This window comes from Salmo trutta, unplaced genomic scaffold (assembly GCF_901001165.1).
Source record: "Salmo trutta unplaced genomic scaffold, fSalTru1.1, whole genome shotgun sequence".
NCBI classification, from domain to species: Eukaryota; Metazoa; Chordata; class Actinopteri; order Salmoniformes; family Salmonidae; genus Salmo; species Salmo trutta.
The window spans coordinates 17,580-29,752 of record NW_021822287.1 but is presented as its reverse complement, the minus strand read 5'-3'; the positions used below and the strand labels follow the sequence as shown (position 1 = coordinate 29,752).

Below are 12,173 nucleotides of genomic sequence, written 5' to 3'. Positions count from 1 at the left end.
TCCTCACGACCCGGTTCTGTTCCTCTGCATCCTCACGACCCGGTTCTGTTCAACCCGGTTCTGTTCCCCTGCATCCTCACGACCCGGTTCTGTTCCCCTGCATCCTCACGACCCGGTTCTGTTCAACGCGGTTCTGTTCCCCTGCATCCTCACGACCCGGTTCTGTTCCCCTGCATCCTCACGACCCGGTTCTGTTCCTCTGCATCCTCACGACCCGGTTCTGTTCCTCTGCATCCTCACGACCCGGTTCTGTTCAACCCGGTTCTGTTCCCCTGCATCCTCACGACCCGGTTCTGTTCCCCTGCATCCTCACGACCCGGTTCTGTTCCCCTGCATCCCCACGACCCGGTTCAGTTCCCCTGCATCCTCACGACCCGGTTCTGTTCCCCTGCATCCTCACGACCCGGTTCTGTTCCCCTGCATCCTCACGACCCGGTTCTGTTCCCCTGCATCCTCACGACCCGGTTCTGTTCCCCTGCATCCCCACGACCCGGTTCTGTTCCCCTGCATCCTCACGACCCGGTTCTGTTCAACGCGGTTCTGTTCCCCTGCATCCCCACGACCCGGTTCAGTTCCCCTGCATCCTCACGACCCGGTTCTGTTCCCCTGCATCCTCACGACCCGGTTCTGTTCCTCTGCATCCTCACGACCCGGTTCTGTTCCTCTGCATCCTCACGACCCGGTTCTGTTCCCCTGCATCCTCACGACCCGGTTCTGTTCAACCCGGTTCTGTTCCCCTGCATCCTCACGACCCGGTTCTGTTCAACCCGGTTCTGTTCCCCTGCATCCTCACGACGCCAACGGGATAATTTTAGGATCTTGAGAGGAAGCTGGTGATGTCATTACTGGGAGTAGAGACTCTGTGGGTTCGTCCCAAATGTACACTCTATTCCTTAGTGCACTAGCAGAGATGTCAAAAGTAGTGTACTATGTAGGGAATAGGGTGTCATAGGGCTCTGGTCTATAGTAGTGCACTATATAGGGAATAGGGTGCCCCCTTTGGGACATGCCCTGTAACAGTGAGAAGCTCTGGAGGCCTGCGATCCCAACCGTTCCTGATGCCAACATGTGCTTTCATTAGGACAATAAAGAAAGTACTTAGAGCTAGTTTAGTGGCTAGCTTTATGGGATCCAATTAGTGTGGTAATTGAGGTGGGGAGAACGTGGCCACATGGCCCGAGGCAAAACAAGTTGTTTTCAAAGTCATCAGTCCAATCAGATGTTGTGAAGAGAAATAGCAGGCTGATAGAAGTACAAACATGGATACATCTAGGATGGGTTTTCTGGGGATGACGAACATAACCCTGAGCTGACCTGGGTCACGATAAAGTGGTCTATAATCCCCGCATTCTAATCTGAACCTTGAAGACAGTTCCCACTGATTGTTGTCCTCTAATCAGGGCCTGATTTAGACCTGGGACACCAGGTGGGTGATCCCCCCTCTAATCAGGGCCTGATTTAGACCTGGGACACCAGGTGGGTGATCCCCCTCTAATCAGGGACTGATTTAGACCTGGGACACCAGGTGGGTGATTCCCCCTCTAATCAGGGACTGATTTAGACCTGGGACACCAGGTGGGTGATCCCCCTCTAATCAGGGACTGATTTAGACCTGGGACACCAGGTGGGTGATCCCCCTCTAATCAGGGCCTGATTTAGACCTGGGACACCAGGTGGGTGATTCCCCTCTAATCAGGGACTGATTTAGACCTGGGACACCAGGTGGGTGATCCCCCTCTAATCAGGGCCTGATTTAGACCTGGGACACCAGGTGGGTGATTCCCCCTCTAATCAGGGCCTGATTTAGACCTGGGACACCAGGTGAGTGATTCCCCCTCTAATCAGGGCCTGATTTAGACCTGGGACACCAGGTGGGTGATTCCCCCTCTAATCAGGGCCTGATTTAGACCTGGGACACCAGGTGGGTGATTCCCCCTCTAATCAGGGCCTGATTTAGACCTGGGACACCAGGTGAGTGATTCCCCCTCTAATCAGGGCCTGATTTAGACCTGGGACACCAGGTGGGTGATTCCCCTCTAATCAGGGCCTGATTTAGACCTGGGACACCAGGTGGGTGATATTAACGATCAGGTAGAACAGAAAATCAGTAGTAGTCCGGACCACGTAGGGTCAGATTTGAATATCCCTGATCTATAATGTGATGTTATTGCCATAGCAACTTTTACTCTTCTTCTTTCAGCGAACTAGGACAACATATACAGCGAACTAGGACAACATCCGCAGTGAACTAGGACAACATCCGCAGTGAACTAGGACAACATCCACTCCCATTCTCCCTTAACCTGTTGAGGATCTTATCCCGATCTTATCCCGGTATTGGGATTCATTGTCATGTGACCATGGCGGGGAATTCAAAACTGCAAGAGTAATCATTTCAAAAAATCAAATAATCAACTATTTTCCTCCATTTGAAAGATATATCTCCTAAATCTAACCACGCTGTCCGATTTTCAGAGGCATTACGGAGAATGCATAAAGTTAGGTTATGTGAGGAGAGTACATTGACAATAGCTGCGTGTAATGTTTAGCCAATTCAAAGAAGGGCATCAACAGACAGAAAACTAGCTAGAATTATGCACTTACCTTTGACAATCTGCATCAGATGACACTCATAGGACATTATGTTATACAATACATGCATTTTTAGTTCCATCAAGTTCATATTTATATCCAAAAACAGCATTTACAGTCGCGGTGAAATTCAGAATTTTTTTCGGCTCGAATGCACCCAGTGAATCCAGCATTACAAATCACGGAATTACTATTCGAAAACATTGGTAAATTATAATATTGTCATTCAAAGAATAATATATTATCATCTCGTAATTGCTACCGAAGGGCCAGATCTCAAAATAACTTTACTGGGAAATCACATTTTGTATAAACTGGGTACTATGCTAACAACAATAAGCTATATGCTAAGCTAAGCTAAGCTATACCGTTAGCATTAGCATCATCTAATATCGATAATAACATTCTAAATATCCCCTTACCTTTGATTATCTCCATCAGAAGGCGCTGCCAGAGATCCCAGGTCCAGAACAAATGTGGTTTCTTTTGACAAAGTTCATAATTTATGTCCAAATAGTTAGCGTTCAGTAGGCTCCCACAAAATGAGGTGGGCAGTGTAAAGTCACGTCGAAAAACTAAAGAAAACCTAGTAAATAATCTATTTACGTTTGTTTAAACATGTCAAACGTTGTTTAGCACTAATCTTTTGTTCCATTTTTAACGTGAAACATCAGTAAACATCAGTAATATTTTCACACAACCTATCAAGTGTCTAGAATAAACGATAATGACAAAGGCACTCTTCTCAGATTCATGCGCAGGCGCAAAAAATGAAGTGATGACGTGTCAACTTGTAAGCTTTCTAATTCGGTGTGTATTTATCACAGATGCTTCAAACAACTTTCTAAAGATCGTTGACATCTAGTGGAAGCAGTAGGAGTTGCGAACTGAATCCTTTCTCACTGTGGTATCTTTAAAACAATGACACTAAATAGTACAGTCACAAAATTCTCATTTTTTTAAATCTATTTTTCACAGGTTTTTGCCTGCAATATGAGTTTTGTTATACTTACAGACACCATTCAAACTGTTTTAGAAAATTCAGAGTGTTTTCTATCCGAATGTGTTAATAATATGCATATCCTAGCTTCTGAGTTGGTGTAGGAGGCAGTTAAAAATTGCCACATATTTTTTTCAAAATTCTCAATACTGCCCCCGTGGCCCGTAGAGGTTAACAGACCTAGCAGAACTCAGCTAGCCCAACGAGTCTGCTCCCATTCTCCCTTAACAGACCTAGCAGAACTCAGCTAGCCCAACGAGTCTGCTCCCATTCTCCCTTAACAGACCTAGCAGAACTCAGCTAGCCCAACGAGTCTGCTCCCATTCTGCCTTAACAGACCTAGCAGAACTCAGCTAGCCCAACGAGTCTGCTCCTTAACAGACCTAGCAGAACTCAGCTAGCCCAACGAGTCTGCTCCCATACTCCCTTAACAGACCTAGCAGAACTCAGCTAGCCCAACGAGTCTGCTCCCTACTGTTGACCAATCACCGACGAAGAGGCGTAGACTTTAGATCCGAACTTCGGCTTGCCTCCGGAACAAATGTTTAACAGCCGTTAAAACCCTCACCGAAGTCTAAAACGAACCAAAATGTCACAAAATGGCTGAGAAATATGCGGACACCTTTAGTCACATGTACTAAAAACAGAATGAAAACCAACTTGATGTTTGGGTTGTCCTCCCTGAGTCTCAGCATCATACTAGTCATGCTGTCAGCCAGCCATCACAGACCCACACATAGGACACCTAACAGTACTGACTGGGGCTTGTTACTGGACACCTAACAGTACTGACTGGGGCTTGTTACTGGACACCTAACAGTACTGACTGGGGCTTGTTACCAGACACCTAACAGTACTGACTGGGGCTTGTTACTGGACACCTAACAGTACTGACTGGGGCTTGTTACTGGACACCTAACAGTACTGACTGGGGCTTGTTACTGGACACCTAACAGTACTGACTGGGGCTTGTTACCAGACACCTAACAGTACTGACTGGGGCTTGTGATCTGGACACCTAACAGTACTGACTGGGGCTTGTTACTGGACACCTAACAGTACTGACTGGGGCTTGTTACTAGACACCTAACAGTACTGACTGGGGCTTGTTACTGGACACCTAACAGTACTGACTGGGGCTTGTTACTGGACACCTAACAGTACTGACTGGGGCTTGTTACCAGACACCTAACAGTACTGACTGGGGCTTGTTACCGGACACCTAACAGTACTGACTGGGGCTTGTTACTGGACACCTAACAGTACTGACTGGGGCTTGTTACCAGACACCTAACAGTACTGACTGGGGCTTGTGATCTGGACACCTAACAGTACTGACTGGGGCTTGTTACTGGACACCTAACAGTACTGACTGGGGCTTGTTACTAGACACCTAACAGTACTGACTGGGGCTTGTTACTGGACACCTAACAGTACTGACTGGGGCTTGTTACCGGACACCTAACAGTACTGACTGGGGCTTGTTACTGGACACCTAACAGTATTGACTGGGGCTTGTTACTGGACACCTAACAGTACTGACTGGGGCTTGTTACTGGACACCTAACAGTACTGACTGGGGCTTGTTACCGGACACCTAACAGTACTGACTGGGGCTTGTTACCGGAAACCTAACAGTACTGACTGGGGCTTGTTACTGGACACCTAACAGTACTGACTGGGGCTTGTTACTGGACACCTAACAGTACTGACTGGGGCTTGTTACTGGACACCTAACAGTACTGACTGGGGCTTGTTACCGGACACCTAACAGTACTGACTGGGGCTTGTTACTGGACACCTAACAGTACTGACTGGGGCTTGTTACTGGACACCTAACAGTACTGACTGGGGCTTGTTACTGGACACCTAACAGTACTGACTGGGGCTTGTTACTGGACACCTAACAGTACTGACTGGGGCATGTTACCGGACACCTAACAGTACTGACTGGGGCTTGTTACCGGACACCTAACAGTACTGACTGGGGCTTGTTACTGGACACCTAACAGTACTGAATGGGGCTTGTTACTGGACACCTAACAGTACTGAATGGGGCTTGTTACTGGACACCTAACAGTACTGACTGGGGCTCGTTACTAGACACCTAACAGTACTGACTGGGGCTCGTTACTGGACACCTAACAGTACTGACTGGGGCTTGTGATCTGGACACCTAACAGTACTGACTGGGGCTTGTTACCGGAGACCTAACAGTACTGACTGGGGCTTGTTACTGGAGACCTAACAGTACTGACTGGGGCTTGTGATCTGGACACCTAACATTACTGACTGGGGCTTGTTACCGGACACCTAACAGTACTGACTGGGGCTTGTTACCAGACACCTAACAGTACTGACTGGGGCTTGTTACTGGACACCTAACAGTACTGACTGGGGCTTGTTACTGGACACCTAACAGTACTGACTGGGGCTTGTGATCTGGACACCTAACAGTACTGACTGGGGCTTGTGACTGGACACCTAACAGTACTGACTGGGGCTTGTTACCGGACACCTAACAGTACTGACTGGGGCTTGTTACTAGACACCTAACAGTACTGACTGGGGCTTGTTACTGGACACCTAACAGTACTGACTGGGGCTTGTGATCTGGAAAACTAACAGTACTGACTGGGGCTTGTTACTGGACACCTAACAGTACTGACTGGGGCTTGTTACTGGACACCTAACAGTACTGACTAATTACTATAGAGCTGTTATGGGGTCTGTGTGAGTTCACGCTCAGTCCCTCCTGATTACCATAGAGCTGTAGTTATGGGGTCTGTGTGAGTTCCCAGGGGGCCCCTCTCAGTCCCTCCTGATTACCATAGAGCTGTAGTTATGGGGTCTGTGTGAGTTCCCAGGGGGCCCCTCTCAGGGCCCACTCTCAGTCCCTCCTGATTACCATAGAGCTGTAGTTATGGGGTCTGTGTGAGTTCCCAGGGGGGCCACGCTCAGTCCCTCCTGATTACCATAGAGCTGTAGTTATGGGGTCTGTGTGAGTTCCCAGGGGGCCCCTCTCAGTCCCTCCTGATTACCATAGAGCTGTAGTTATGGGGTCTGTGTGAGTTCCCAGGGGGCCCCTCCCAGGGCCCACACTCAGTCCCTCCTGATTACCATAGAGCTGTAGTTATGGGGTCTGTGTGAGTTCCCAGGGGGCCCCTCTCAGTCCCTCCTGATTACCATAGAGCTGTAGTTATGGGGTCTGTGTGAGTTCTCAGGGGGGCCCCTCCCAGGGCCCACACTCAGTCCCTCCTGATTACCATAGAGCTGTAGTTATGGGGTCTGTGTGAGTTCCCAGGGGGCCCCTCTCAGTCCCTCCTGATTACCATAGAGCTGTAGTTATGGGGTCTGTGTGAGTTCCCAGGGGGCCCCTCTCAGTCCCTCCTGATTACCATAGAGCTGTAGTTATGGGGTCTGTGTGAGTTCCCAGGGGGCCCCTCTCAGTCCCTCCTGATTACCATAGAGCTGTAGTTATGGGGTCTGTGTGAGTTCCCAGGGGGGCCCACGCTCAGTCCCTCCTGATTACCATAGAGCTGTAGTTATGGGGTCTGTGTGAGTTCCCAGGGGGGCCCCTCTCAGTCCCTCCTGATTACCATAGAGCTGTAGTTATGGGGTCTGTGTGAGTTCCCAGGGGGGCCCCTCTCAGGGCCCACACTCAGTCCCTCCTGATTACCATAGAGCTGTAGTTATGGGGTCTGTGTGTAACAAAACAACATACTCTCTCTCTCTCTCTCTCTCTCTGTACATCATAAAGAACCAGGCATGGATTCAAATGGTCAATTGAAAGCAGACACAGTCTCACCACTACAATTGTTTTTGAAGGGATCTTTGAACAACGCACAAAAAAACATTTGAAAATCCTTTTTTTCTTCCCCCCCATTTTGAGACTAATGAGCGCTTCAGTAAACTCTCAGAGGTCATCCTTAAGACTGAAACCAAAAACCTCCCGGGAATTAAAAATGAACAAATCAGAACATCAGCGAGAACATGAATATTCAATACCCTGATCAGGTAAAGTAAACCACAGTATCGATGTAGGACCTCTCCTAGCCAATAAAGAGTCCGGGTCCAAAACAAACAGCTTCCCTCAGTCGGTACCCTCACAAACCCTCAGCTCAAACCCTGAACGGACCAGTCAGATCTGTCCTCTCTGTTTATTTACAATGTGTCCGTGTGTGTGGTACGTCAGACTAAAGTAGTGCACTATATAGGGAATAGGGTGCCATTGGCCCTGGTCTATAGTAGTGCACTACATAGGGAATAGGGTTCCATTGGGTCCTGGGTCTAAAGTAGTGCACTACATAGGGAATAGGGTTCCATTGGGTCCTGGTCTGTAGTAGTGCACTATATAGGGAATAGGGTTCCATTGGGTCCTGGTCTAAAGTAGTGCACTACATAGGGAATAGGGTTCCATTGGGTCCTGATCTATAGTAGTGCACTACATAGGGAATAGGGTGCCATTGGGTCCTGGGTCTAAAGTAGTGCACTATATAGGGAATAGGGTTCCATTGGGTCCTGGTCTATAGTAGTGCACTACATAGGGAATAGGGTTCCATTTGAAAGGCATCCTAAGCTAAGTGCTGTAGCAGATGAGTTGAACCAGCGTAGGTCTGATTGTCTGACTGAACTAGGAGATGGGAGACTTATTGTGTTACACAACGACAAACCAACGGACTAAATGCTTCTAGCCCCCCAAAAAACCGTCCTGATTCTGATTCCACTGGGAAACCATTTGTTCTGGGATGACACAGCTATTTCCAGAGGGGGATGTGTCACGTCGTTTTGAGCTGTGACAAGGTGACGACATTTAGCAAAGCCTTGGGTTTCCTTTCACAGGGAAATATACGGCCCGTCCCAGGAAGCTATTTTACATGTTAATACTTCACAGGGAAATATACGGCCCGTCCCAGGAAGCTATTTTACATGTTAATACTTCACAGGGAAATATACGGCCCGTCCCAGGAAGCTATTTTACATGTTAATACTTCACAGGGAAATATACGGCCTGTCCCAGGAAGCTATTTTACATGTTAATACTTCACAGGGAAATATATGGCCCGTCCCAGGAAGCTATTTTACATGTTAATACTTCACAGGGAAATATATGGCCCGTCCCAGGAAGCTATTTTACATGTTAATACTTCACAGGGAAATATACGGCCCGTCCCAGGAAGCTATTTTACATGTTAATACTTCACAGGGAAATATACGGCCCGTCCCAGGAAGCTATTTTACATGTTAATACTTCACAGGGAAATATACGGCCCGTCCCAGGAAGCTATTTTACATGTTAATACTTCACAGGGAAATATACGGCCCGTCCCAGGAAGCTATTTTACATGTTAATACTTCACAGGGAAATATACGGCCCGTCCCAGGAAGCTATTTTACATGTTAATACTTCACAGGGAAATATACGGCCCGTCCCAGGAAGCTATTTTACATGTTAATACTTCACAGTAGAGGCACGAGATATTTATTTTATTGAAATAAAAAAATAAAAAAATTGCATTTACATTTTAGTAAATTTACATTTTAGTCATTTTAGCAGACGCTCTTATCCAGAGCGACTTACAGTAGTGAATGCATACATTTCATACATTTATTCTCCATACTGGCCCCCCGTGGGAATCGAACCCACAACCCTGGCGTTGCAAACACCATGCTCTACCAACTGAGCCACAGGGAAGACATTTGGGCAGAAAAAAACCCTTCTGAAACCCTGTGAACTTTCAATGTGCCTTAATAACAAACGTGTTCGCCAGTCTGTAAAATACTAATAAAATAGTTAGGTGGTTTAGCCACGGAAAAAAGGGAAAAGGAACCTTCCCCGCTAGCCATGGATTGGCTGAGATAACGGATGGGCTGGACATACCGAGAGATGAGTTCTGATTGGTCTGCCATGTCAGCATGCTTCTGTCTATAACATGAGCATGCTCAGGAAGTGACGTTATCCACGGAGAAGTGTCAAAGTGTTGCTACTATATATCCTCAACAGTATTTCCTGCCGTGAGTTTAGCAGACACAGATCAGTGGGGGAATGTTGCGATGGACTACTTCCTTCCTGCACAACGGTCAGTGTGTGAACCGGAGTGACTTGACAACGTGGGCCAAATAAACTGTCTGTCTGGGGGGGCTAGAAGCATGTCTGGGTAAGAATCGCCTAATAAATTATAAAATATTTATGCAAATCATTTTTATCTGGACACTTTCTGTTTTTTGATGTTGCTATTATGCAAATATGCAAATAACCATTTCCACTCTACCGTTTTCACCTTTTGTATACTGTTGCATGTGACAAATACTTTGATTTTATTTGATGTAGTTTGTGTTTACCAGAGACGGTAATGTGAAGAACAACATGACCTGCACCAAAATCAGATTAGGATATAGGCCGAGGACTAAATTAAAGTGTATTTTTACCCAGAGTTTTTCCTTATTCTAGGCTACTACTTTCACCACTTTTAGTCTTGAAATCGTTGGTTGTTTACTAGATTACTCACTCTGTTTAGCACATGGCCTCTCATGTGAATCCTTAAAGAGATGGGTGGGGCTAAAGGCTTAAGAGGGTGTGAACGATGCTGAATGGGGCGTAGACAAAGAAGAGCTCTCCAGTAGGTACCAAAACATTCAAGGGGCCATTTTCACAAAAAGTGAGTTTACAAGTTGATCAAAGCAGAATTACTTTCCCCATTGTTCCTCGACTGTAGTGTTGATCTAACATTTTATAGCTCTTGAGTCTCTACTTTAATCCAATGTAAAACATTTTTTTATTATAATTAATTAAAATGTTGCTACATAAGACCTAATCGAGGTGGTCGGTCATATATTTTGGAAATGGACCAAACAGAAGAGTCAGTGATCCTATCGTTCTCATCATGTACTATACCGTACATGGTAATATAAAGGAAACATACGTAGAAACATCACACTGGACGTATCACACTAAAACACAGATCATACGGCTGCCCACTTCCTGGTCTAGACTGAACAACAGAGCCGGTGCCTATTCAAATGGCCGGTATATATATATATATATATATTGGGGAAACTAGTTTATTTTTAGTCAAAACCCTGAGGAGAAGACACCGACGGGCAGACGGACAACGGGACCTAAGGTAGAGTTGTGAGAAGGTGCTAGTGACACGCTGCAGATTGCTAGAGCGGTTTGTGTACACTGGGAGCCTCGGCTGACTGTTTTAACCGACTGTTTACCAACTGGTTACAAACTGTTTACAGACTGTTTACCAACTCCATTTTTAAAATGACGAAATGTACTGTAGTTGACGTGAATAAACAAAAGGGCAGTGTTGATACGGGGGGGGGAAAAGGCATTTAGTTGAGATTAAAACACCGCTTGACCTTTTCACTGCTGCGCTTTCAGCATCTTTAAAGAGCTTGGAAAGATCCCTAATGGATTATTTAGTGCTAGAAATGTCATAGGAGCATTTCCCTATCAAAACACTCAACGCGGAAATACACATGCTAGTATTTACAGGGAGAAAAGGACTTTACTGAGAAGAAAGCAGGGGGCCCCATCTCATCTCCTGGTGGGAAGACATTTCCAAGGCACTCAGCTAATAACAAATAAAAACACAAATGCTTATTTCCAACGAACGTTGCTTGTCGCAATCTTTTGGCAGAGCCTTGTTCAACCATAACGTGTCTGAGAGGAGCTGAAGTTTAAATACTGTAGAGAAATACTGTAGGTAGAAACCTAAATACTGTAGATAAATACTGTAGGGGAATACTGTAGGTAGAAACCTAAATACTGTAGATAAATACTGTAGGGGAATACTGTAGGTAGAAACCTAAATACTGTAGATAAATACTGTAGGGGAATACTGTAGGTAGAAACCTAAATACTGTAGATAAATACTGTAGGGGAATACTGTAGGTAGAAACCTAAATACTGTAGAGAAATACTGTAGGTAGAAACCTAAATACTGTAGAGAAATACTGTAGGTAGAAACCTAAATACTGTAGAGAAATACTGTAGGTAGAAACCTAAATACTGTAGATAAATACTGTAGGTAGAAACCCAAATACTGTAGAGAAATACTGTAGGTAAATATGGTATAACCCTAAATAATGTAGGTAAATACTGTAGAAATTATAATTACTGTAGCTAAATACGGTAGGTACTTTATGACCTGATCCTAGATCTCCTACTCTGAGACTCTTTATGGCCTGATCCTAGATCTCCTACTCTGAGACTCTTTATGGCCTGATCCTAGATCTCCTACTCTGAGACTCTTTATGGCCTGATCCTAGATCTCCTTCTCTGAGACTCTTTATGGCCTGATCCTAGATCTCCTTCTCTGAGACTCTTTATGGCCTGATCCTAGATCTCCTACTCTGAGACTCTTTATGGCCTGATCCTAGATCTCCTTCTCTGAGACTCTTTATGGCCTGATCCTAGATCTCCTACTCTGAGACTCTTTATGGCCTGATCCTAGATCTCCTTCTCTGAGACTCTTTATGGCCTGATCCTAGATCTCCTACTCTGAGACTCTTTGTGGCCTGATCCTAGATCTCCTACTCTGAGACTCTTTGTGGATATGGACCCTGGTGT

General features: G+C 46.0%; 1 long non-coding RNA gene across 1 annotated transcript; it reads right to left on the bottom strand.

The window, feature by feature from the left end:
• Nucleotides 1–2,194: 2,194 nt before the first annotated feature.
• LOC115181544 (uncharacterized) lies at nt 2,195–4,009 on the bottom strand. The gene is made up of 2 exons (XR_003873466.1): nt 3,769–4,009; nt 2,195–2,303 (listed from the first exon to the last, which is right to left on the bottom strand). It is a non-coding gene; the product is annotated as an uncharacterized LOC115181544 (long non-coding RNA).
• Between the last annotated feature and the right edge of the window lie 8,164 nt (nt 4,010–12,173).